Genomic DNA, 21,324 nt, shown 5'->3' on the forward strand with positions numbered 1-21,324 from the left:
CAATATGTCAGCAGGATTGTTTCCTTCTGAAAGCAAAAAGGGAAGTGTCGCATTCAGATTATTCTTCTGGCTTTAGGATGGCTGTCTTCTCCTTGCATTTCCCATTGTCTTCCCTTTGTCCATAATTGTGAACAAATATATTTTAATCAACATTTTGTTTCTGTGACCTAAAGGCCTGACAACAACAACTTTAAGGAGGAAAAGTTTATTTTGGCTCATGGTTTCAGAAGTTTAGTCCAGAGTTGGACAACTCTGTAGTTCTGGGCCTGAGGTGAGGCAGAAATCATGGTGGAAGGGTATGGCAGAGGGAAGCAGCTCAGGACATGGCAATCAGGATGTGGAGAGAGAGATCCCCTCACAAGAGACAAAATACAAACCCTACAGGTATGCCCCCAGTGACCTACATCCTCTAGTCTTACTCTACCTGCCTACAGTTACCACCTAGTTAATCCTTATCAGTAGAGGATTAGGTCACAACTCTCATAATCTAATAATTTTACCTCTGAACATTCTTGCAATGTCTCGAACCTAAGGGATACACTTCATATCTAAACAACTACAAAATCGCCTCTTTGTAGAAGAATAGTCATATTGGATTAAGGCCTAACCTAATAGACACATTTTAATTTAATTAACCAGTATAGCAGTCCTATATCCTATGGCCACATTCTGGGGGATTGCAGGTTAGAATTTCAAAATATGGATTTTCCAGAGTATACAATTTGACACACAGTGCCTCAAATTCTGTTACAGTGACAATATGAGAATGACCAGCATGATAACTGAATGTGGTGCTTCGTCATTTTAAGAATACAAATCTAAATGGCTTTCTTTGCAAAGGCAAAGAGATATGGATATATTTTACTTACACAGCTACTGACACATTTTGTATAATTAAGAAGATATTAGAAGGATTATTCTATGTATAACAGAAAATAATTAAAATACATGAATTTAGCAAAAAGGGATAAAATCATCAGTATTTTGGCAATTAATTTTTCCCTTAAATATAATTAAGAGATAGCGTTGACTCAAATCATAACATTACAAAAGGCAGCATGTATTTTTTTTTTTTTTTTTTGGTGCCGGGGATCAAACTCATGGCTTTGTGCTTGCAAGGCAAGTACTCTACCAACAGAGCTATCTCCCTAGCACAGCATGTATGTTTTCTGATGTACTCAAGTTTGGAAGACAGAACACTTGTGAAAGCATGACTCATATACTTCATTGTGAAGGGTTACTTATAGGATTATCAGTATTGAAAAGATATTCATGATATACTACCAATAATTATTAATGACAAAAAAGTATGAAAAGATTTCAAAATTTCTCAGGTGGTCCTCATCACTCAGTAGTATCTCTGAAAAGACACAATACTTTTTCAGACTGCAGCCCCAGATTTCTCATGGAAACTAATGATCAGCAAGCTAAAATGATTTATATAGATTAAATTGTGGGAGTATTGGAGATAAGAAATTGACTAGGAAGCAATATTTTTAAGATATCAAGTTGATTTGGCCAATGCTGCCAGCAGAATAGATGCCTCTTTCTTGTAGGAGCTTGTCATGAAGTATATTTGTTAGTTCAAAGAGTGAAAGAACTCAAAGGCAGAAAAGAAATAAAAAAAGTTTCTTCTCTGTTTAAGGGTACACAGATGAGAGAAGGGAATCAATCCATCCATATAAAGAAGAAAATTCATAATCTTCCAAAAAGCAAGACTAGCAGTTAATGCCCAAGATTATTAAACATTGAAATTCAGTTTCAATATTAAACCCTTGGTTTTGCAGGATGTGTATACTCACATACAAAATATTTTAAAGGTCAGAAAATCAATCAGCTGTATTTTTCTTGTCATGCCTCCTAGGTTTGGCCAATATAATATAACAAATACTATTTTGTATTTTAGTTTTGTGCCAGCTTGATTGATTCTCTATAAACCCATTATTAAGGTCAGTATATTGTAGGTCAAAGGCTGCTGTGGAATGAAAAAAAAAAAAAGGATGGTGGAAGGTCAGAATAATCACATACAACATGTAAAATAAAGATTTTCAACCCTACAGTTAAAAATTGTAGTAGTAGTAGTTCCCAAGAGCCTTGTAAAATGTTTATGTGGCACAGAATTCTATAATATGGAGAAAACTTCTATCATTTTTTTGGAGCCTGAGGATTGAAACAGTCATTTACAGGTTTGAGTATTTGAGTCATGAAAGTACAGTAAACTGACAGAGTGAAAAGAGGGAGCTATGATATATTGTGCCAAACATGACTGTCTTTCTGTATTATAATACTATGTTAAAGAAAATCTAAAGAAGCAAAAGAGCACATGCAATACACAAAAGGATAAGAATCACTCACTGCTTACTGCCATTGTTTATAAAGATATAAAGCATGGTCTAAGTGCATCAATATCATATGATGCTATAACATTTTTCTAGAACATAGAGGAAATGCATGATTGCAATGTGTATGGAGAAAGTGAGAGTCAAATCTTAAAATTATAGTATGGTTTCTTGTCCTGTTATTGGGTATATGTGTTCCAAAGGACAGAATAGGGCATTAAATTGCATTTATAAATAAAGACAGTTGTTTATGGGAAAATTTTTAAGTTATTTATAGTAACCATAGAGTATCCTTGTGGCATCCAAGATTTAACATAAAGACCACTTCATCCCATAATTAATTGGAATTTAGTTGGCTCTTAACATTTTGACTGTTCATTTATATCCATTGTCATAGTTATTATTTGTATGAAAGATTGTGAGTCTTACTATAAGTCCATAACCCTTGAACACAATTCTGAAATTTAAAAAAAAAAATTAAAACTAACCTAAATTGACATAGACTATTTTTACACAAGTTTGAAAATTCAACCCTTTCACTAGGAGATATTAAAAAAAAAGTGTTGCCACAGACTGCCTTGGCTATTTTATGGTAGACACAGCTAATATAGGGAACAAAGTAAAATAAAATTGAATTCTGAAATATATGTAACCCTCAAGGTTTGAGATAAAAGATTAACTGTCTATCATATAAATATGAGGATAGTAAGACTGGTAGAGTTTAAATTATCCAAGATTATATTATTCAACTCAATCCTATAAAGTAATTGTTACAATTTCCATTGATCTATTTTGACAAAATTAAAACTGAGAGTTTAGGTAATTTGTTAAACATTCCCAATTAACAACTGTCTGCACAGACAAAATAATTTCTCTATTAGAATCATCTTATCTTATCTCTCAGTGCATTTGATTTTTGAGTTTTGTTTGTTAACTGTTTTTATAGATCATTTAGCAGCCACCATCCAATTTCTATACAAATGTCATCTCTGATGTGGTTGAAATAGATTTTTTGTATCTGCTAAAGTAAATTTGTTAATCAATTGTCCATAATGGGCTCTGTGCAACAATATATACATCTTTAAACATTTTTTTCACATTCCTTACTATCACCTATATCATACTTCTTTATTATGTTCTTTTATATATTTACACATTTCCTTCTACACCATTTCAGACACACGCATCTTTCATATGAGCTTTTTGACACACTCTGAATTTATGCATCTTCCTATACAAATATGATCTTATCAGAGAGAGTGCCCCTGAATGGCATGTGTATAATATTTTCTATCATTAACACCCTTTCTTTTTTTACTTCATTAATTTTCATAATAGTAATTACTAACTTTAATTATGTTGTATTATTAGTCATTTACTAGTTGATTATTGGTTTCCTCCTATTACAATGTAACTCCCATAAAGAACTCATTTTCATGTACTTCCTTACATCTATCTATCATATGCTAAAAACATGACCTGTTGGTTGTAGTCATTCCATAAATGAATTATCCATTTTATCACTAAGGTTACGAAGTTTTCATCAACAGCTTGCCTACTGTAATCAACCTCCTAACACATCTTGGCATCTCAATATCTCCCTTCCTCTAGCCCATTTTCTATTCTGCAGTCAGCTTAATTATTTTCTAAAAATAGAGTTGATCATTTCTCATCTAATATTCCATCTGTACTAAGAGCATAAAGATCTTGAGTGGATTCTTGTGGTTCTGAATCCTCAAAATAATTCAGAAAGCTCTATGCACACTGATCTTTGCCTATTTCTTCAACTAATTGCTCTACTTGCTATTGATATTTTTGTCTATTTGTTTTTTATTATTTTATTACTACATTATGTTAAACATAATAGTAGGGTTCATTTTGACATAATCACACAGACGTGATATATAATTTGCTCCATTTCAGTCCCCATTATTCTTCTTTTCCTCCCCTTCTTCCTAACCCAGTTCTCCTTCTTCTACTTTACTGGTCTTCCTTCGACTCATTGTAAATTTCAAATTCCTAGTTCAATGTTGGTAATCTGCTTTCAGTCTGTAACAGTGTTCCCATGTTTCCTCTACACAGCCACCAAGCAAATCCTTACTTTAGAAGCACCCTTTCCTTTATACTACACATGACTTTCTGTTAAAAAACACTTTGTTTCCAATCTAATATTTCAGATTAGTCACTCTAAGGCTCATATCTGTGATCCCTAGAAAATGTCAAGGCTTTCTAATTGTCAAAGTATCAACAATTGTTCTCTGTTGCATGGTTTTCACAGCTATAACTGTGTATGTATGTCTGTGTGCACACATAAGGTTATTTGACAGATGAGTGTTTCACCTTTTTATCTGTTATCCTTTACAAGCTGCCTGGTTTCACCTAAAGTGCACATCACTATTTCCTCAAATAATGCCTAACATACAAAAAAAACTCAAATATTATTTTAGAAGTGAAGAAATGACTAATTGAATGAACAAATAGTATGCTGGTCCTTAAGACAAGAATTTCACTACAAAAGAAGAAATTGTTAAGTTAATAAATTAGCTTACCTTCTATTTTTTTATGAGGGAAAAATAAATAGGAAGATGCATTTAGAATACAGCTTAACTTGCTTCCTGTACATCATCATCATTTTTTGTTCTTTTTCTTCTATATGTTTTTTAATCTTTCCATAGTTTCACTGATGTTATGGAGATATTTTAGTAAAATATTTTCCCCTGATGGTTGGAGATATCTTGTATATATTTTATATCTGTGGCTGAAGTTCTTGTTACTAATATGGAACCTCCAAGGAAATAGTTTCAAAATAAATCAAAACAAACAAACAAGTATCTTGGGGAGCATAAAAGCAAAACTATAAAAAATCTAGTTGATATTATAATGTATTTGAATCCTAGTGTACACAATTTTAGGATGAAAGGCAAAAGGAGGAGATTAATTAGCAATGGATAGAACAGAGAGAGAAGGAATGTGTGAAGACAAATCCTTGGGGAAGGATATAAAATACCAATATATCTATGAATCTACTCTTTTATAATACATGTGTATATATGTGTGTATAAAATTAAAGTATGTATAACCAATTTTAATTAGCAAAATGCTTACTTTGGTATTTTTTTAATATCTTGAATTTAATATCCGGGAACAGATTGGAGAATACAACATATTTCATAAAAAATTCTGCCACAAATCACTGGTTGATCACTCACATAAGTTTTACTATTTTATTTTTACAAATAGGCTATTGAATTATTTAGTTGTTCTTGATCAATAGGTAATCAAATAGGTATTATTTACAGGGTCCCTTCTTTTTAACCAACAATTCTGACTGAGTGGAATATAAAATACAGCTGAATGAATAACTAAAATATAACTCTTGCAGTCACTTGACTGTTAATAGGACCTGAAGCAAATGTAGGGGGTATGCTACATTCAACAAAATGTTATTACAATGATTTTTTAATATACATGTGGGATTTGTATTTTTCTCCATTTTTGTAGTGAGGATTCAAGGTATTTATATCAAATCTAGCAATATATGGAATGAATTATAAAAATGAAAATACAAACATTTATTTGTTCATTGCTAATACTTTGAGTTACATAATAATTATATCACTAATTTCTGTGAACCTGTGCTCTAAAACAAGGATCCAAACATGCATTTGCCATTAGTACCTCTGAAAACATTTCATGAGAATTGCTAATGCAAACTCTTCAATGATTCTAGGGAAGAAAATAAGGCAACACACTTCCAAACTTATTCAGCAAAAGGCATGGATTTTTTAAAATGTATACTAGCTCCCACATGTTGTAATACCAGGTTTTTAAATTGCCAGTCCATTTTTTACTTTATATATTTTTATTATGTGTCATATCTACAGGATAAGACAAAGAAAGATACATTAAAAGAAAGAGAAGAATCTAGAATAAAAAAACCAAACATGTGAGTTGGAATCAAGGTTGCCTGGATTCTATTCTAGTCTCTACCAGTTACTAACCACTATATTAGGTAGCTAATTACAACATGAAAATATTGCCTGTGTTAGGTGTTTTTAAGTGCTAAATGGGATATTCCATGCAAAGCACAAAATTAAAAAATCATGGACAATGGTAAGTTCACATGGCTAAAATTCTTTTTAAAAAATATGATATTATTTAAAGTGATTTTAATTTGAACAGATTATACCTCACAAAACACTTTATTTTTAATTAATTTTACAGAGTTCAGGTGTTCTTAATAGACACCCTCAATCTCCTATCTGGTCCCTGAAATTATCCTTTTTAAATAAGTTTGGTTGTATATGGTACACAAATTCTCATTGAGTAAAATATTAACTGCTCTCCCAATGTGGTACATTAGATCTCTAGTATTGTTCTTCTTACATGTTTGCTACTTTGTATCCTTGAACCCACATTTATTCACTCTTTCTCTCCTTACACCTGGTAACTACTATTCTATTCTCTTTGTATATTCAATTTTTTCTTTTCTTTTATATTTCACTGATAAATAAGATCATGCATTTTATTTCTTTTTGTTTCTGAATTATTTTCACTTACTATAATGTCCTCTTGTTTCATCGGTTTTGTGGGAAATGGAAGAATCCCCTTTCTTTCTTTAGGCTGAATAATATTCCAGTGCATATATACACCACAATTCCTATACCCACCTGTTGACCAATGGAGATTTTTGTTTCCATCTCTTGGCTTCTGTGAATAGGGCAACAAACATGGAAATGGGAATATCCCCTTGACAAACTTGCTGCCTTTCCTATGGAAATATATCAAATAATGAGATTGTTGGATTGTATAGTAACTCTACTTCACTTTTTGAGCAACCTCCATACTCTTTTCTGCAATGACCATACTAATTTAGATTCTTTTTTTTTTTCTTTTTTTTTTATTGTAAACAAATGGGATACATGTTGTTTCTCTGTTTGTACATGGAGTAAAGGCATACCATTTGTGTAATTATAAATTTACATAGGGTAATGTTGTTTGATTCATTCTGTTATTTTTCCCTTCCCCCACCCCTCCCACCCCTCTTTTCCCTCTATACAGTCCTTCCTTCCTCCATTCTTGCCACTCTCCCTAACCCTAACCCTAAACCTAACCCTAACCCTAACACTAACCCCTCCAACCCCCATTATGTGTCATCATCCGCTTATCAGCGAGATCATTTGTCTTTTGGTTTTTTGAGATGGCTTATCTCACTCAGCATGATATTCTCCAATTTCATCCATTTGCCTGCAAATGCCATAATTTTATCATTTTTTATGGTGGAGTAATATTCCATTGTATATATATGCCACAGTTTCTTTATCCATTCATCACAACTGAAGGACATCTAGGTTGGTTCCACAATCTGGCTATTGTGAATTGAGCTGCTATGAACATTGATGTGGCTGTATCTCTGTAGTATGCTGATTTTAAGTCCTTTGGGTATAGGCCAAGGAGTGGGATAGCTAGGTCAAATGGTGGTTCCATTCCAAGCTTTCTGAGGAATCTCCATACTGCTTTCCAGAGTGGCTGCATTAATTTGCAACCCCACCAGCAATGTATGAGTGTACCTTTTTCCACATCCTTGCCAACACCTATTGTTGCTTGTATTCTTGATAATCGCCATTCTAATTGGGGTGAGATGGAATCTTAGGGTAGTTTTGATTTGCATTTCTCTTATTACTAGAGATGTTGAACATTTTTTCATATATCTGTTGATTGCTTGTAGATCTTCTTCTGTAAAGTGTCTATACAGATTCAGTGCAATTCCAATTAAAATCCCAATGATGTTCCTTACAGAAATAAAGCAAGCAATTATGAAATTCATTTGGAAGAATAAGAAACCCAGAATAGCTAAAGCAATCCTTAGCAGAAAGAGCGAAGCAGGGGGTATCGCAATACCAGATCTTCAACTCTACTACAAAGCAATAGTAACAAAAACAGCATGGTATTGGTACCAAAATAGACAGGTAGATCAATGGTACAGAATAGAGGACATGGACACAAACCCAAATAAATACAATTTTCTCATATTAGACAAAGGTGCCAAAAATACGCAATGGAGAAAAGATAGCCTCTTTAACAAATGGTGTTGGGAAAACTGGAAATCCATATGCAACAGAATGAAACTAAACCCCTATCTCTCACCCTGAACAAAACTCAACTCAAAATGGATCAAGGACCTCGGAATCAGACCAGAGACCCTTCATCTTATAGAAGAAAAAGTAGGTCCAAATCTTTAATATGTCAGCTTAGGATCAGACTTCCTTAACAGGACTCCTATAACACAAGAAATAAAAGCAAAAATCAACAACTGGGATAGATTCAAACTAAAAAGCTTTCTCTCAGCAAAGGAAACTATCAGTAATGTGAAGAGAGAGCCTACAGAGTGGGAGAAAATCTTTGTCACTAATTTAGACTCTTATTATCAGTGTACCTGCTTCCTTTCCCTTCACATCCTTACCAAGACTTGTTATCTCCCGTCTTTTGCATAACAGCCATCTTAAGATGTATAAGATGATATTTCACTGTGATTCTGGTTTACATTTCCCTGGTAATTAGTGATGTCAAGCACTTTTTCATATACCAGTTGCTTATTTTATGCGTTCTTTGGAGAAATGTCTGTTCACATCCTCTCTTCATTTTTCCATCAGATTTTCTGTCTATTGAGTTGTATGGATATGTTGTTACAAGTTTATGACATGTACTCCAATAGATAGGTGGTTTGCAAGTATTGTCTTTTAATCTAGAGGCTACTTTTTCATTCAATTGATTAATCTTTTGCTGTATAGAAACTTTTTAGTTTGCTGTCGTCCAATGTATTAATTTTTGCTTTTATAGTGTGAACTTCTGGTGTGACATCTCTAGAATCATTGTCAAAGGCAATGTCAAAGAGCTATTCTCCTATGTGTTCTTTCAGGAGTTTTATGACTTCAAGTCTTACATTTTAGATCTGTTATTCATTGTGTGTGTGTGTGTGTGTGTGTGTGTGTGTGTGTGTGTGTTTGTGTATGTGTGTGTGATGCAAGGTAAGTATTTAGTTTCACTGTTTCACACGTGGAAATCCACTTATTCTAGCACTATTTATTGAGACTTTCCATTCTTCCTTATGTCCTCTTCTGACTTTCCTCAAAATTAGTTTACCAAACCTGTCCGAATTTGTTTTTCCCTAGATTCTGTATTCTCTTCCACTGGTTCCATGTGCATGTTTTTAAGTCACTACCTAACTATTTTGATACCTGTAGATTTGTAATATAATCCAAAAGTACAATACCTTCAATTATTTTTCTTTCTCAGTATTTCATTGGTCACTCAGGGTCTTTTGTAATTTCCTATGAATTTAAAATTTTTTTTTATTCTAATTCTGAGAAAATATCATTGGAATTTTGAAACTGTATATGTTATTTGCACAGTATGTTTATTTATTTGTTATTTTGGTACTCGGGATTTAACTCAGAGACACTTTACCACTGAGCTACATCCCTTGCACTTTTTAGTTTTCATTTTGTGTCAGAGTCTCACAAAGTTGTTTAGAGTCTTACTTAGTTGCTGAGGGTGGCCTTGAACTTATGATCTTCCTGCTGTAGACTCCCATATCACTTGAATTATAGGCATGCCACCACACCGGACCAAAGCATGTACATTTTTAAAACATTAATTCTTCTGATCAATGAGCATGGATTATCCTTTCATACAGTTATGTCTTCTTCAGTTTCTTTCATTATCACTTAAATCATTGAATAATTTCTATGAGCAGGATTTCCACCTCCCTAGTTGAACTTATAACTAAATAATTTTAAATTTTTCAATATATTCTTATTTTTAATTAACATGTATTAAGTATGCATATTAATGAGGTTGAGGTGATATTTCAATATCAGCATTCAACGTGTACTAATCAAGTTCAACATTACATTCCTTCATTTTTCCTTATGCTATACCCTTGCAGCCTCTAGTAGTTGGTATTTCACATTGACTTTTCTTCTTCTTTTTTTTTTTTTTGCTTCGACATATGAGAAAGAATATGGGGTAACTCTTTTTCTGTATCTGATTATCTGGTTTATTTCACCTAACACTAAGTCTTTTAGTTTCATTCCTTTTGCTTCAATTGATAGGATTTTATTCTTCCTTATGGTTAAATAATATTGCATTTTATCTATGTACCATATTCTCTTTATCCATTTATTTGTCAATGAGTATTCAGTATTCTATTTAGTGCCATTGTAAATAGGATTGTTTTCTTAATTTTTTCATCATGTGAGTTATTATTGCCAAAACATGTGATTGATTTTTTATGTTGATTTTGTATCCTGTACTATTTCTTATTTCATATACTACTTAAAAATTTTTTAATTTTGGATTCTTTAAGGTTTTCCACATGCAAAATCAATGTATATGGAAATAACAAATAACTTTTACTACTTTCTTTCCTTTGATTTATTTTTCTTGTCTGATTACTCTTATTAACATTTCCAGTAGTATGTTGAATAGAAAAAGTAAGACTAGGCTTTATCCCAATAATTAAAATGTTAACTGTGAATTTTACATAAATATTATTTATTATATTGGGAAATTTTTATCTTTTTCCTAGTGTCCTGAAAGGTTTTATCAGAAAAGGACATTGAATGTTTTCAAGTGATCTTTCAGCATCAATGGAGATAAATCTATGTGTTCTTTCATTCTCTTAATGTGATGTGTTAATTGATTTGCATGCACTAAATGTCTTGAGTTTCAGGGATAAATCTCATTTGATCATTGAGTATAATCATTGTGGTATGCTAGTGAATTCGGTTTGCATCAATGTTCATTTTTGACTTAAGACAGGACCTCACAAAGCTGTTGAGGCTGGCTTTGAACTCACAGTTCTCCTGTCTCAGCCTCCCAAGTTGCTGGGATTACAGGAATGAGTTACTGCACCTGGCTCTTAATTTTTAAATGTATGTATTTATACCTATAAATGCGCCTCTTGGAACTGTTTCTTGAACCTATACATTTTGTTATGTTGTGTTTCCATTTTCATTTATCTCAAGATCTTTTTAAAATTTCCTTTACTTTCTTCTTTGATCCATGGTTGTTCAAAAGCATATGGCTTCATTTATTCATAATTGTAAATTTTATAAAATTTATCCTGTTACTGGTTTCTATGTTCATACCACTGTGGTCAGAAACAATATTAATGAGATTTTAATATTTTTAAATTTGTCAAGACTTATTTGTGGCCTACCTTATAGTGTGTCCTGGAGAATAATCCATGTGCACTAGAGAAGAATATATATTCTGCTACAATTCAAAGGGAAAAAAAAATTCTGTAAGTGTATGTTAGGTCTTTTTGTTCTAAAGACCATTTCAGGCCAAGTATTTCCTTGTTAATTTTCTCTATGGTTGATCTATGATAGTTGAATATATCTTATTGCAGTCTCCTATTATTGCCACCTATTTTTTTCCTCATGTCCATTTGTATTGGTTTATATATTTAAGTATTCTGATATTGAGTTCATATATGTATTTATAATTCTTATGTACTCTTGACAGATTGGTTACTTTATCATTAATTACCTCTTTTGTCTCCTGTTTTAAACTTGAAATCTATTATTTTTTTTTTCTGCTCAATATGTAGCCACTTCTGCTATCTTTTTTTACTGAAATTTGCATGAAGTAATTTGTTCTATCCCTTCATTTTAAGTCTATGTATGTCATTAAAGTGAGTGTCTTGTAGGTGCCATATACATTAGCTAGGTCTGATATTTTTTAATCCATTCAGTCACTCTCTATATTTTATTTGGAAAACAGCACATTTGTATTCAAGGTTTTTACTGCTGGTGTTTGTCCTTTTCTGTTTTTTAACCTTTATTACATTTCCCTCTCTTTTTGTATACATTTATGATAGTTTTATTTTTGTACTGCTAAGTTTTTATTTCTTCATTTTTTGTATCAATTATAGCTTTTTCTTTATGGTTACCATAAGGTTTACATAAAACATCATATAATTAAAACAATCTATTTTAAGGTGATGCAAAGTAACTTAAATTGCATATATAACTTTAGATGCTTGTCTTTTCCCCACAATGTATATTTTTAAAGTTACAGTTTTCATATTTTTACATTGTGTATGTCTTAAATTATCATAGCTAGAGTTTTTCTGTTTTGTCTTTTAACCTTCACTGTGGAGATATAAATAGTTTATATACCAGTAATATAGTATTAAAGTGTTCTGAGTTTGACTAAGTACTATCAGTGAGTTTTAAACTTTGTATATTACTAATTTTTTTTTTTTTTTTTTTTTGCAGTGCTGGGGATTGAACCCAGGGCCTTGTGCTTGCAAGGCAGGCACTCTACCAACTGAGCTATATCCCCAGCCCCTATATTGCTAATTTTAAGTGTAGTTTGTTTCCATTTGAAGTCACAGCCATAGTCTATGACTCTGAGTCACACTCCAGTAATGCAGGCCTAGTGTGCAAAGATAGAGCTGTGACTCCGCCTCTGGCTTGTAGACTGTCATTGCTCTGGGAAAGAGGGATGCTTTAGAGCCTCTGGCCCAAGGGAGCAGAACACAGCTGCAATTCGGTTATTGGAGTGAAGACACTGTGGTTATTTAGGCCCTGAGAAATGAGACACTAGGTGGAAGTAATGCTGAACCCTGGGATAGCAGGGCAAAGCAGAGTTCCAGGCTCTGTGAGGCTATATAAAGTGGCATCAAGAATTCAGGAACAACAAAGTATACCTGTGATTCAGGACCTGGAGGTTGGAAGCAACACAGCATTGAAATCTATTCTCAGAGCATGTCGAGCACATCAGCAGCTCAGATTCAGTGGTGGGGCAGGGTGGGGAGTGGAGAACCAGTCCAACAAAGGTGCTCAGCCAATATTCTGTCTACCTGGGATACAGAGTGTCATGTCAGTTTGTTCCCAAGAGGCACAACTACTTGGCTCAGTGTTTCTATTTCCTTGGGTGTCTAGGCAGCAAGTTATCTGACCAAAATTATTTTTGTCAGTAAGAAAGATTTCCACAATCAGACTCGATGCAAAAATATTGAAAAATTATGTCCTTTGTAAATAACACATTGGATTACTGCATTTTTAGTTGATGTATGTTTATTCTAACACATTGAACAAATAGAATCAGTCTCACCTAGAGTATTGTAGTTTCAGGTCCACCTCAGACTATTGAATTAAAATCTGCATTTTAACAAGGGTCTGAACTGATTCATATGCATATTAATTTTTGAGAAGCAGAGATTTTAAAGGTAAATAATAAATAGCAGGTCCTCTACATAAAATACATGTTTATGAGAATAAGAAATAGGAGAGCAGAAATATTTTGGAGTCATGAAGAAGAAAAAAGGAGTCATACCACAAATACAAGCCAAATGAAAGATAAGCCAAAAAGGAATGCTGGATTTGTATGATTTATATTACATCCATTCTCCATTTATTTCTTTCAGGAAATGTAAATACCATCTTCTCAGATAATCACACCACAAATCCAGGATTTACTCTTAATCATTCCCTTTTCTTCACATCCTAAATATAATCCATCATCAGGTTCTGCTAATTCTACTTACACAGTTCTCTTCATCTTCATTCTAGCACTGAGCCCACATTGGTCAAGACAGATCTGACATGGAAACTGACATTCACACTCCCTTTTATTCAGATTCTAAATGTTACTTTTAACATTCTTCTGTACAAATTTCACCCAGAATATTCCCCAACAAATAAGATAGAAAGGAAAGAGTAGGTCAAAATCTAGCTAATGAAACCTTTCTGAAGATTTCTTAATAGAAGAAAAGGAAAAAATATCAAATGATTTTTATGCAAACCTATGAGTGTAGCAGGAGGGAAGATAGAAACTAATTAATTGCAGATATGATCCTTAAACTGAGTGTTAGGATGAGTAGATATTTAATAGACATTTGGTAAATGAATATATAATATATAGCTAGAAAGGAAGAGTTTTGAGGCTGAGAACTTCCTAGTAATCACATGGTTATTTTCTGAAAAAGTTCTGAATGACAGAGAGCTCTGTAAACCACACTTATGAAAATTTCAGACTTTATCTTGGAGTCAAATGGAAGCCCTCACAGCTTTTCTTTATAAAGGAAATCTTGTTACACAATGCAAAGGTTCTTTTCCTTCCAATGTGGTATATGATTCTCTGGTAATACTGAAAGGAAGGAGTGAAGCCAGGGTACACCTCAGCAGTGTAGGTAAAGATTTGATTAAGACTTCGGCTAAGCAAGAACGAGTGGGAATATAGAGGAGTAGTTAAGGTAAGATAAAGAAAATGGGATTTGCAGGGTTTGTAAATTTAGATGTGTCATTAGGGATGATTCTCAAATTTACAGCTCCTGAGCCTTGGCATATCAATGGCACATTCACTAAGAAAAAGGATTCAAGATCAGAAGTGTGCTTGTAGATACCCATATGCTTAATTATGTAAGAAAAAAGCATCTATCCCCTTTCCCTTCTTGTATGAAACCAATCACAAAGCTAAGAGTGAACATTCTCGCAAATGATACTATCCTTGTATTTATGTATATTAAGTCTGAGTTAGATTCTATGGAGAAATTATGCTATGTCACAAAGACAATCTTGAGATATGTCACACACCATATTAATTACTTTATATGTCCTCTGTTTTAAAATTCTGAGCAGTCCTATGGGGTAAAATCTACCATAATTTTCATTTCATGCATGAGAAAATGAAATTATAAATGATACAGAAATTTATCTATTCATGCTGCTCCTTATTGAATAAGTCAATATTCAACCCAGAAGTACCTAAGGTGTGTATTTTGCCTCAATCAGTAAGGACTCCTTTTGAAAACAGATGGTTCAATCAAGTGTGCTAATTACAGAAGCGAGGTTTGTTCAAAGATTGATAAAAAGTGTGGGGGAAGGAATTAGGGAGAATTAACAAGGGACGGTTGTGAAACATTCCATGGCAACCCAAAAAAATAAAAGGAGGGGGATACATGGGAACCAGAAAAAACCTGCTTTAGTACCTGCTGTAATAGTAGGAAAAGATTTCCTTAAAGGAGCTGTGGTCTTCAGAAGAGAAACACAAATCCTGCATCTCATAATCGCAGAAAAAAAGTACTACACAAACACTTATTTCCAAAATGGAAACTTGTTCTAATGTATCTGATATATGAGGGAATATTTGTGCATAAGAGGGATTTTGCATTTAATTATGTGATGATTGATCTTCAAGAGACAGTATGTGAACTCAGAAAACTGTACTCAATGAAAAGAGTATCACAGGGACATACAATGCTCACCTACATCTCAAGGATCTAACAGATTCTTCAGTTCACCTTGAATGATGTAGGTCATACTGTACCCATCGGGGGCTACAAATTTCTGCCACATTTCAAGTAACTCTCTCCTTTGCTTCACAATAATTACCTATATACAACTCTTCAATGCCTACTTCCACAGGCAAACCTGAGGTCAGTTTCTTAAAAAAATTGTCTAAGTTTATTGCAGCATTTATGACTTTCTTAACCATTAAATGTGTAAAATTATCTTACCTTTTTAAAAAACATTTATCACTAATGGTTTGTTCCCCAAACCCATTTTTCCTAATTGTTGTATGGTTTTTACTGCATCATTTTGCATAATTAAGTAAATATTAAAATTAATATATGACATTTTAGTGGGACTAACTGTAAGTATCCTCTCCAAACCCAAATGGACTCCACATTATAAAAAAGAACCAAATGATAAAATCCAGAAATTTCAGCTGTTTGTAGCACAAACATGAAAAGAGTAGAGAGAGGACCTAGAGAAGCAAACAGAGAACATCCACCACATGTCCACTATGTTACTATGTCCACTATGAGACTAGTCTCATGAGAAACAAACATGTTCTTGGTCATATGATAATAAAAATACATACAGTATTACAATCTAGTACTCAGGTTTTCCTGAGAAGACAATGACAAAGTTTTCAGTAAAAATAGTACAACTGAAGAACATTGTATCAGATAGTGCTATTATGTATTGTATGTAAAAATACAAACAGTATTACAACCACATAAATAGAGTATAAATAAATCAGAAATGTGGGCTTAAGGAGACTCCACAATATGAACACACATGTTGCTAACACATATAGAAGACAAGATACATACTGATAAATTCTGAAGACTAGTGATATAGAAGGTTGAAAATAATCACATAATGAAAATATTCTTTTTTGAACCAGGGATTGAACCAAGGGACCAAGGGGTACTTACTTAAGTCACATTCCAATCTTTCCTATTTCTTTTCTTTTCTTTCTGTTTTTTTTTTTTTTTTTTTTTTTTGAGACAGAGTCTCACTAAGTTCCTTAGGGCTTCCCTAAATTCTGAGGCTGGTCTTGAACTTAAGATTCTCCTGTCTTAGCCTCATGAGCTGTGCAGATTACAGAAAACAATGAAAACATTCTTAAGTTAAAGATGAAATGAAAAATATAATTCAAAATTATTTATAAAAGTTCTGGAAAAATAGTTTTAAAATACTTGTGTAACTATATAGGTGAAAATATGCTAATATAGAAAAGGAGAAGTTAAATGTGCTACCTGGAAAGAAATCCAGTACTCAGGTTTTCCTGCATATCATAAAGTTCAAGAAGACAATGACAAAGTTTTCAGTAAAAATAGTACAACTGAAGAACATTGTATCAGATAGTGCTATTATGTTTAGGTAGTGGTTTTAATATGAAGCTCTTACTTACAAAGACACTCGTACTCTTCAAGAACTGGAAGTTATTGCTTAACATAATATTCAGAAAAATATTATATATGAGTGAGAAATTAACCAAGATGGAATATCTAATGGTATAGGTATATCTAAAATATCAAGAGAAGTATAATAGCAGAGAATTTCAATACATTATTAAGTTATTATATCACAGAAGCATTTATGAAGCAATTAAGCAAAAATTTATCAGAATAAATGAAAATAAAATATAAAAACCTTCAACAAAGATGGAAATTATAAGGTATTTATATCATCTAAACTCTACAAAATAAATAAATTTGTGGTGAATTAATTTTTTTTAGGAAATTATATACAAGATCTTATCATTAAGTGGTGGGAAATAATATTTTAACAAAGAAAAAAAAAAGACTTTCTGGTAACTTACAGATAGTAATTAAATGAAATTCCCTATGAAACTCCACTCTGGTGGTTCTAAAAGTATATCTACAAACTCTCATTTCCTTTCTTTGAACATGGACCAAATTTAATGACATACCTATGAAAAATAGAATATGTAAAGAATGATGTTCCATGATTCTAAAGTTAGGCTATAAAAGATGAATGTCTACACATAGTTTTCTGTTTCCTAAGATGCCTACTTGTGAACTCAACTTGGTATACTGTTAGGACATGGAGACCATATGTAGCTATTCTAGTTGATATCTCCAGCTAAGGTCCCAGTGTTGGCTGATATCTACCAGTAGACATGAGAATGAACTCAAATGGAGATGATGCCAAACAATTGTGTTAGTCATCTTTTCATTGCTGTTACCAAAATGCCTAACAAGGAAAACTTAAAGGAGAAAAAAAATGTGCTAACAATTTCAGAAATTCAGTCCATTACTAGATGACTCCATTGCTCTGGGCCCAAGGTGAAACAGAACAACATGGAGGAAGGGAATGACGGAGGGAAGCTTCTCAGCTTATGGAAGCCAGGATACAGAGAGAGCAAGAGAGGAAACCAGGGACAAGATATACTCTAAGGCCACATTAACAGTGACCCACCTCCTCTAATACAACCCACCTGCCTATAGTTACCACCCAGTAGATTATTTAAATTATTAATCTAATCATTACCTAATAGCTTCAACTCTGAACCTTGCTGCATTGGGGATCATGCTTCAAACACATGATATTTGGGTGATACATCACATCCTCAGATCCAAATAATAACATTTGGCACCTGTCCCCCAAAACTTACATCCTTTCAAAATACAAAATGCAATAAGTCCATCTCCAAGAGTCGCCTTGGCCTCAACACTTTTAGAATTCTCAAAAGTTTAAATCTAAAGTTTTTTTTCTGAGAATTAAGACAAATTCTTGGTAATAAGCTAAATCAAAAGTAAGTTACATCCATGTACTACCAGAGCCCTAGGCCAGAGGCCTGAATCTGGGGATCCAAAATGTCTGGCCACTCACTCACCCTAAACCCAAAGAGGAAAAGGTAAAGGTAAGAAGCATAAAGTGAATTTCAATCAGTGCAGCTACATGGGGAAGACTTGTCTTTAAGGAGCTGACAGTGACTTTGGGATTTGATAGTGAAAGGAGAGCAAGGGTTGGGGGTTTGCATAGCTGGAGGTTTTTCTACTGTCAACACAGGTGATTTTGCTTGAGTTTTATCAGTCTATCATTATCTCAAAATTGCCCAGGCAGAGTCTTGTCCAGATAAAAAGTTACTGTTGCCTAGGGGTAGCTAGGCAACAATGTTTAAAGATGTTTATTGAATCAGATCTTGTTCCTGGAATACAAGAATACTGGGAACAATCAAGATGGGTGTAAAATGGAGGCAAAGATGCCAAGGTTTTAATCCTGATTTTAGCTACCCACTAGACATTTGCAGGAAAATGTGAAGTGTCTAAGTCCCTGTTACACATCTAATGTACAATGACATTATTCTAATTCTAAAGAAAAAAAGGAGGAATAGGATGATAGAAAGGATGGGACCAAAGCAAGACTGAAAAACAGTTTTATAAACAACTCCAGTATCTCCATGACTGTTATTTGGGGCACTTGGTGGTGAAGTGTAAGTCCTGCCTTTTTGAGCTTGCTGATTGTAGTCCATGTGAACTCTCTTTTGGCCTGGCTCTGCTGCCTTTTTGTTAAGTTTCCTCAGCAGGTATTGCAAATTCCTGGCTTCTCTTAATTCCTGGGGTGTGTCTATATTGCAGCATTGGTTTTAAGTTTTTACATATCACCCTATCAGGGGCTGTACACAGGGATTCCAACCCCTCTATACTTTGTCTGATATCCAAAGCCTTTATTTAAAATCTTGGTGGAAGCCTCCATTATGTGCGAATTTCAGCATCCTACGTTCCTTCAGAATAAGCACCATGGGAATGACACTAAGTTTTGCTTCTGGCTCAAGCAGTATCTAGACCGCCTTGAGCCACAGCTGTAGTGATTTCTGAATGCCTGGCCACTGAGAACAATGAAACAAATTCTGGGAAGCACTATCCTAGGCACCCCTGTGTGAATAGTGTGATCCCCATGGTCGCTCTGCAAATAGTTCTAGTTTTGAAATTTCACTTTGAAAACTTTCACCCGGAAATGGATGTGGTCTCTCTAATCCCTTAAATGTCCTCAAGACATTTCTATTGTCTCCATGCAAAGTACTTATTTCTCTTTAATGGCAGTCATCTCTTCAACAGCCATTCTTTCCTGATCCCAATTTTGAGAGTGCTGATTTGACCAAAGTGGAATTTTTTCAAATCTCTCTCTGCTTTCTGCTCTTGATTCTCATAGTGAAACTGCCTGAAAGCATCCAGAAATACCCATACCACACCTGAATGCTGTGCTGCCTTGTTCTTTCCTCTGCCAATTAATTAATCTAACACCTTTGAATGCAGCATCAAAGAAAATCTCAGAATATGGACAAAACACAAATTATTTGCAAAATTGTAACATGAATGACCTCAAGTCCAATTTCCAATAGAGTCCTTATTCCCTTCTGAAAGTTCATGAGCACAGTCTTTACTGTTCACATTCTTATTAGTATTCTGAACTCACACAAAAATCACTCATTAAATTATGCTTACAACATTTTAAGGCTTCTGTATAATGCATCTACAAACTTTCACAAAGACCTCCCTTAAACCAGTTCCAAAGGCTTCTGCACCACCTGGGCAGTTATAATCACAGTAATTACCTCATTGGTAGTACACATTTCTATATTAACCAACTATTCATCAGTGTGACCAAAACACCTCATGAGAACAGCTTAAAGGATGAAAAGTTTATTTGGGGCTCATAGTTTTAGAGGTTCTGTCTATTGGCCAATTCCATTGCTCTGGGCCTGAGGTGAGGAAGAACATCATGGCAGAAGAATGAGGTGGATGAAAACTGCCCAGTTTAAGGCAGGTGTAAGCAGAGGGAGCAAGAAAGAAGACTGTGAAAAGATAGACTCCATAGAACATTCCTCCAGTGACATCTTCCAGTGACATCTCACCTGCCTACAGATACAACACAGTCATCTCTTTTAATTATTTAACTAATTATTGCCAAAAACCCCACATCTGAACCTGATACTTTGGGGAAAATGATTCCAACACATGAGGTTTTTGGGACATTTCAGATTTAAACCATAACATCATTAGTTTTTGAGCCAACCTAATTTATGTCAAATGGGGAAAATAGATGAGCTATTACCATAGAGTTTTGTCCAAATTATCAATTCAATAATAATAATAAAGCTGTTTTTGTTATTTTAGTCATTAAAATTTCTGTGGCTTATTGGGAAATGCTAGCTGAATGCAATAGTCCTAGAATTTTAAAACAGAAGGACAAAAGGTAAATTTGGACCATTTAGGAGATTCATAACCGTGACTTCCCATGACTTTTCAAAAATAAATCCTATTATTCATAATAAATCACTGTTCAAGGAAGTTTCAGAAAAGACAGTCTTACATCAGGATTATGGGAATATTTGGAAATGCTAGAAATAGCTAAGCATTTCCGTGCTCTACCAATGAATTTTTCCAGGAAGGAAATAAAACAGAATCACATGATGTACCAGGAGGTAAGAGCAAGTAACAGAAAAATTTGAAGAAATTCTGTCATTATTGCACCTACTTCAACATTAGATATACTCTTTTATAAGACATTGATTGAAACTTGATTGTAAAATATTGGAAAGCAAACATTTTGAGCCTTTCAAATTTTCACTTACATTTGCAGCTGATTGGACCACATATTGGAAAATATTAAATGTGTGTTTCTACTTTATCCAGAGAGTCATGATGATT

Source organism: Sciurus vulgaris, assembly GCF_902686455.1.
Source record: "Sciurus vulgaris genome assembly, chromosome: 4".
Taxonomy (NCBI): Eukaryota; Metazoa; Chordata; class Mammalia; order Rodentia; family Sciuridae; genus Sciurus; species Sciurus vulgaris.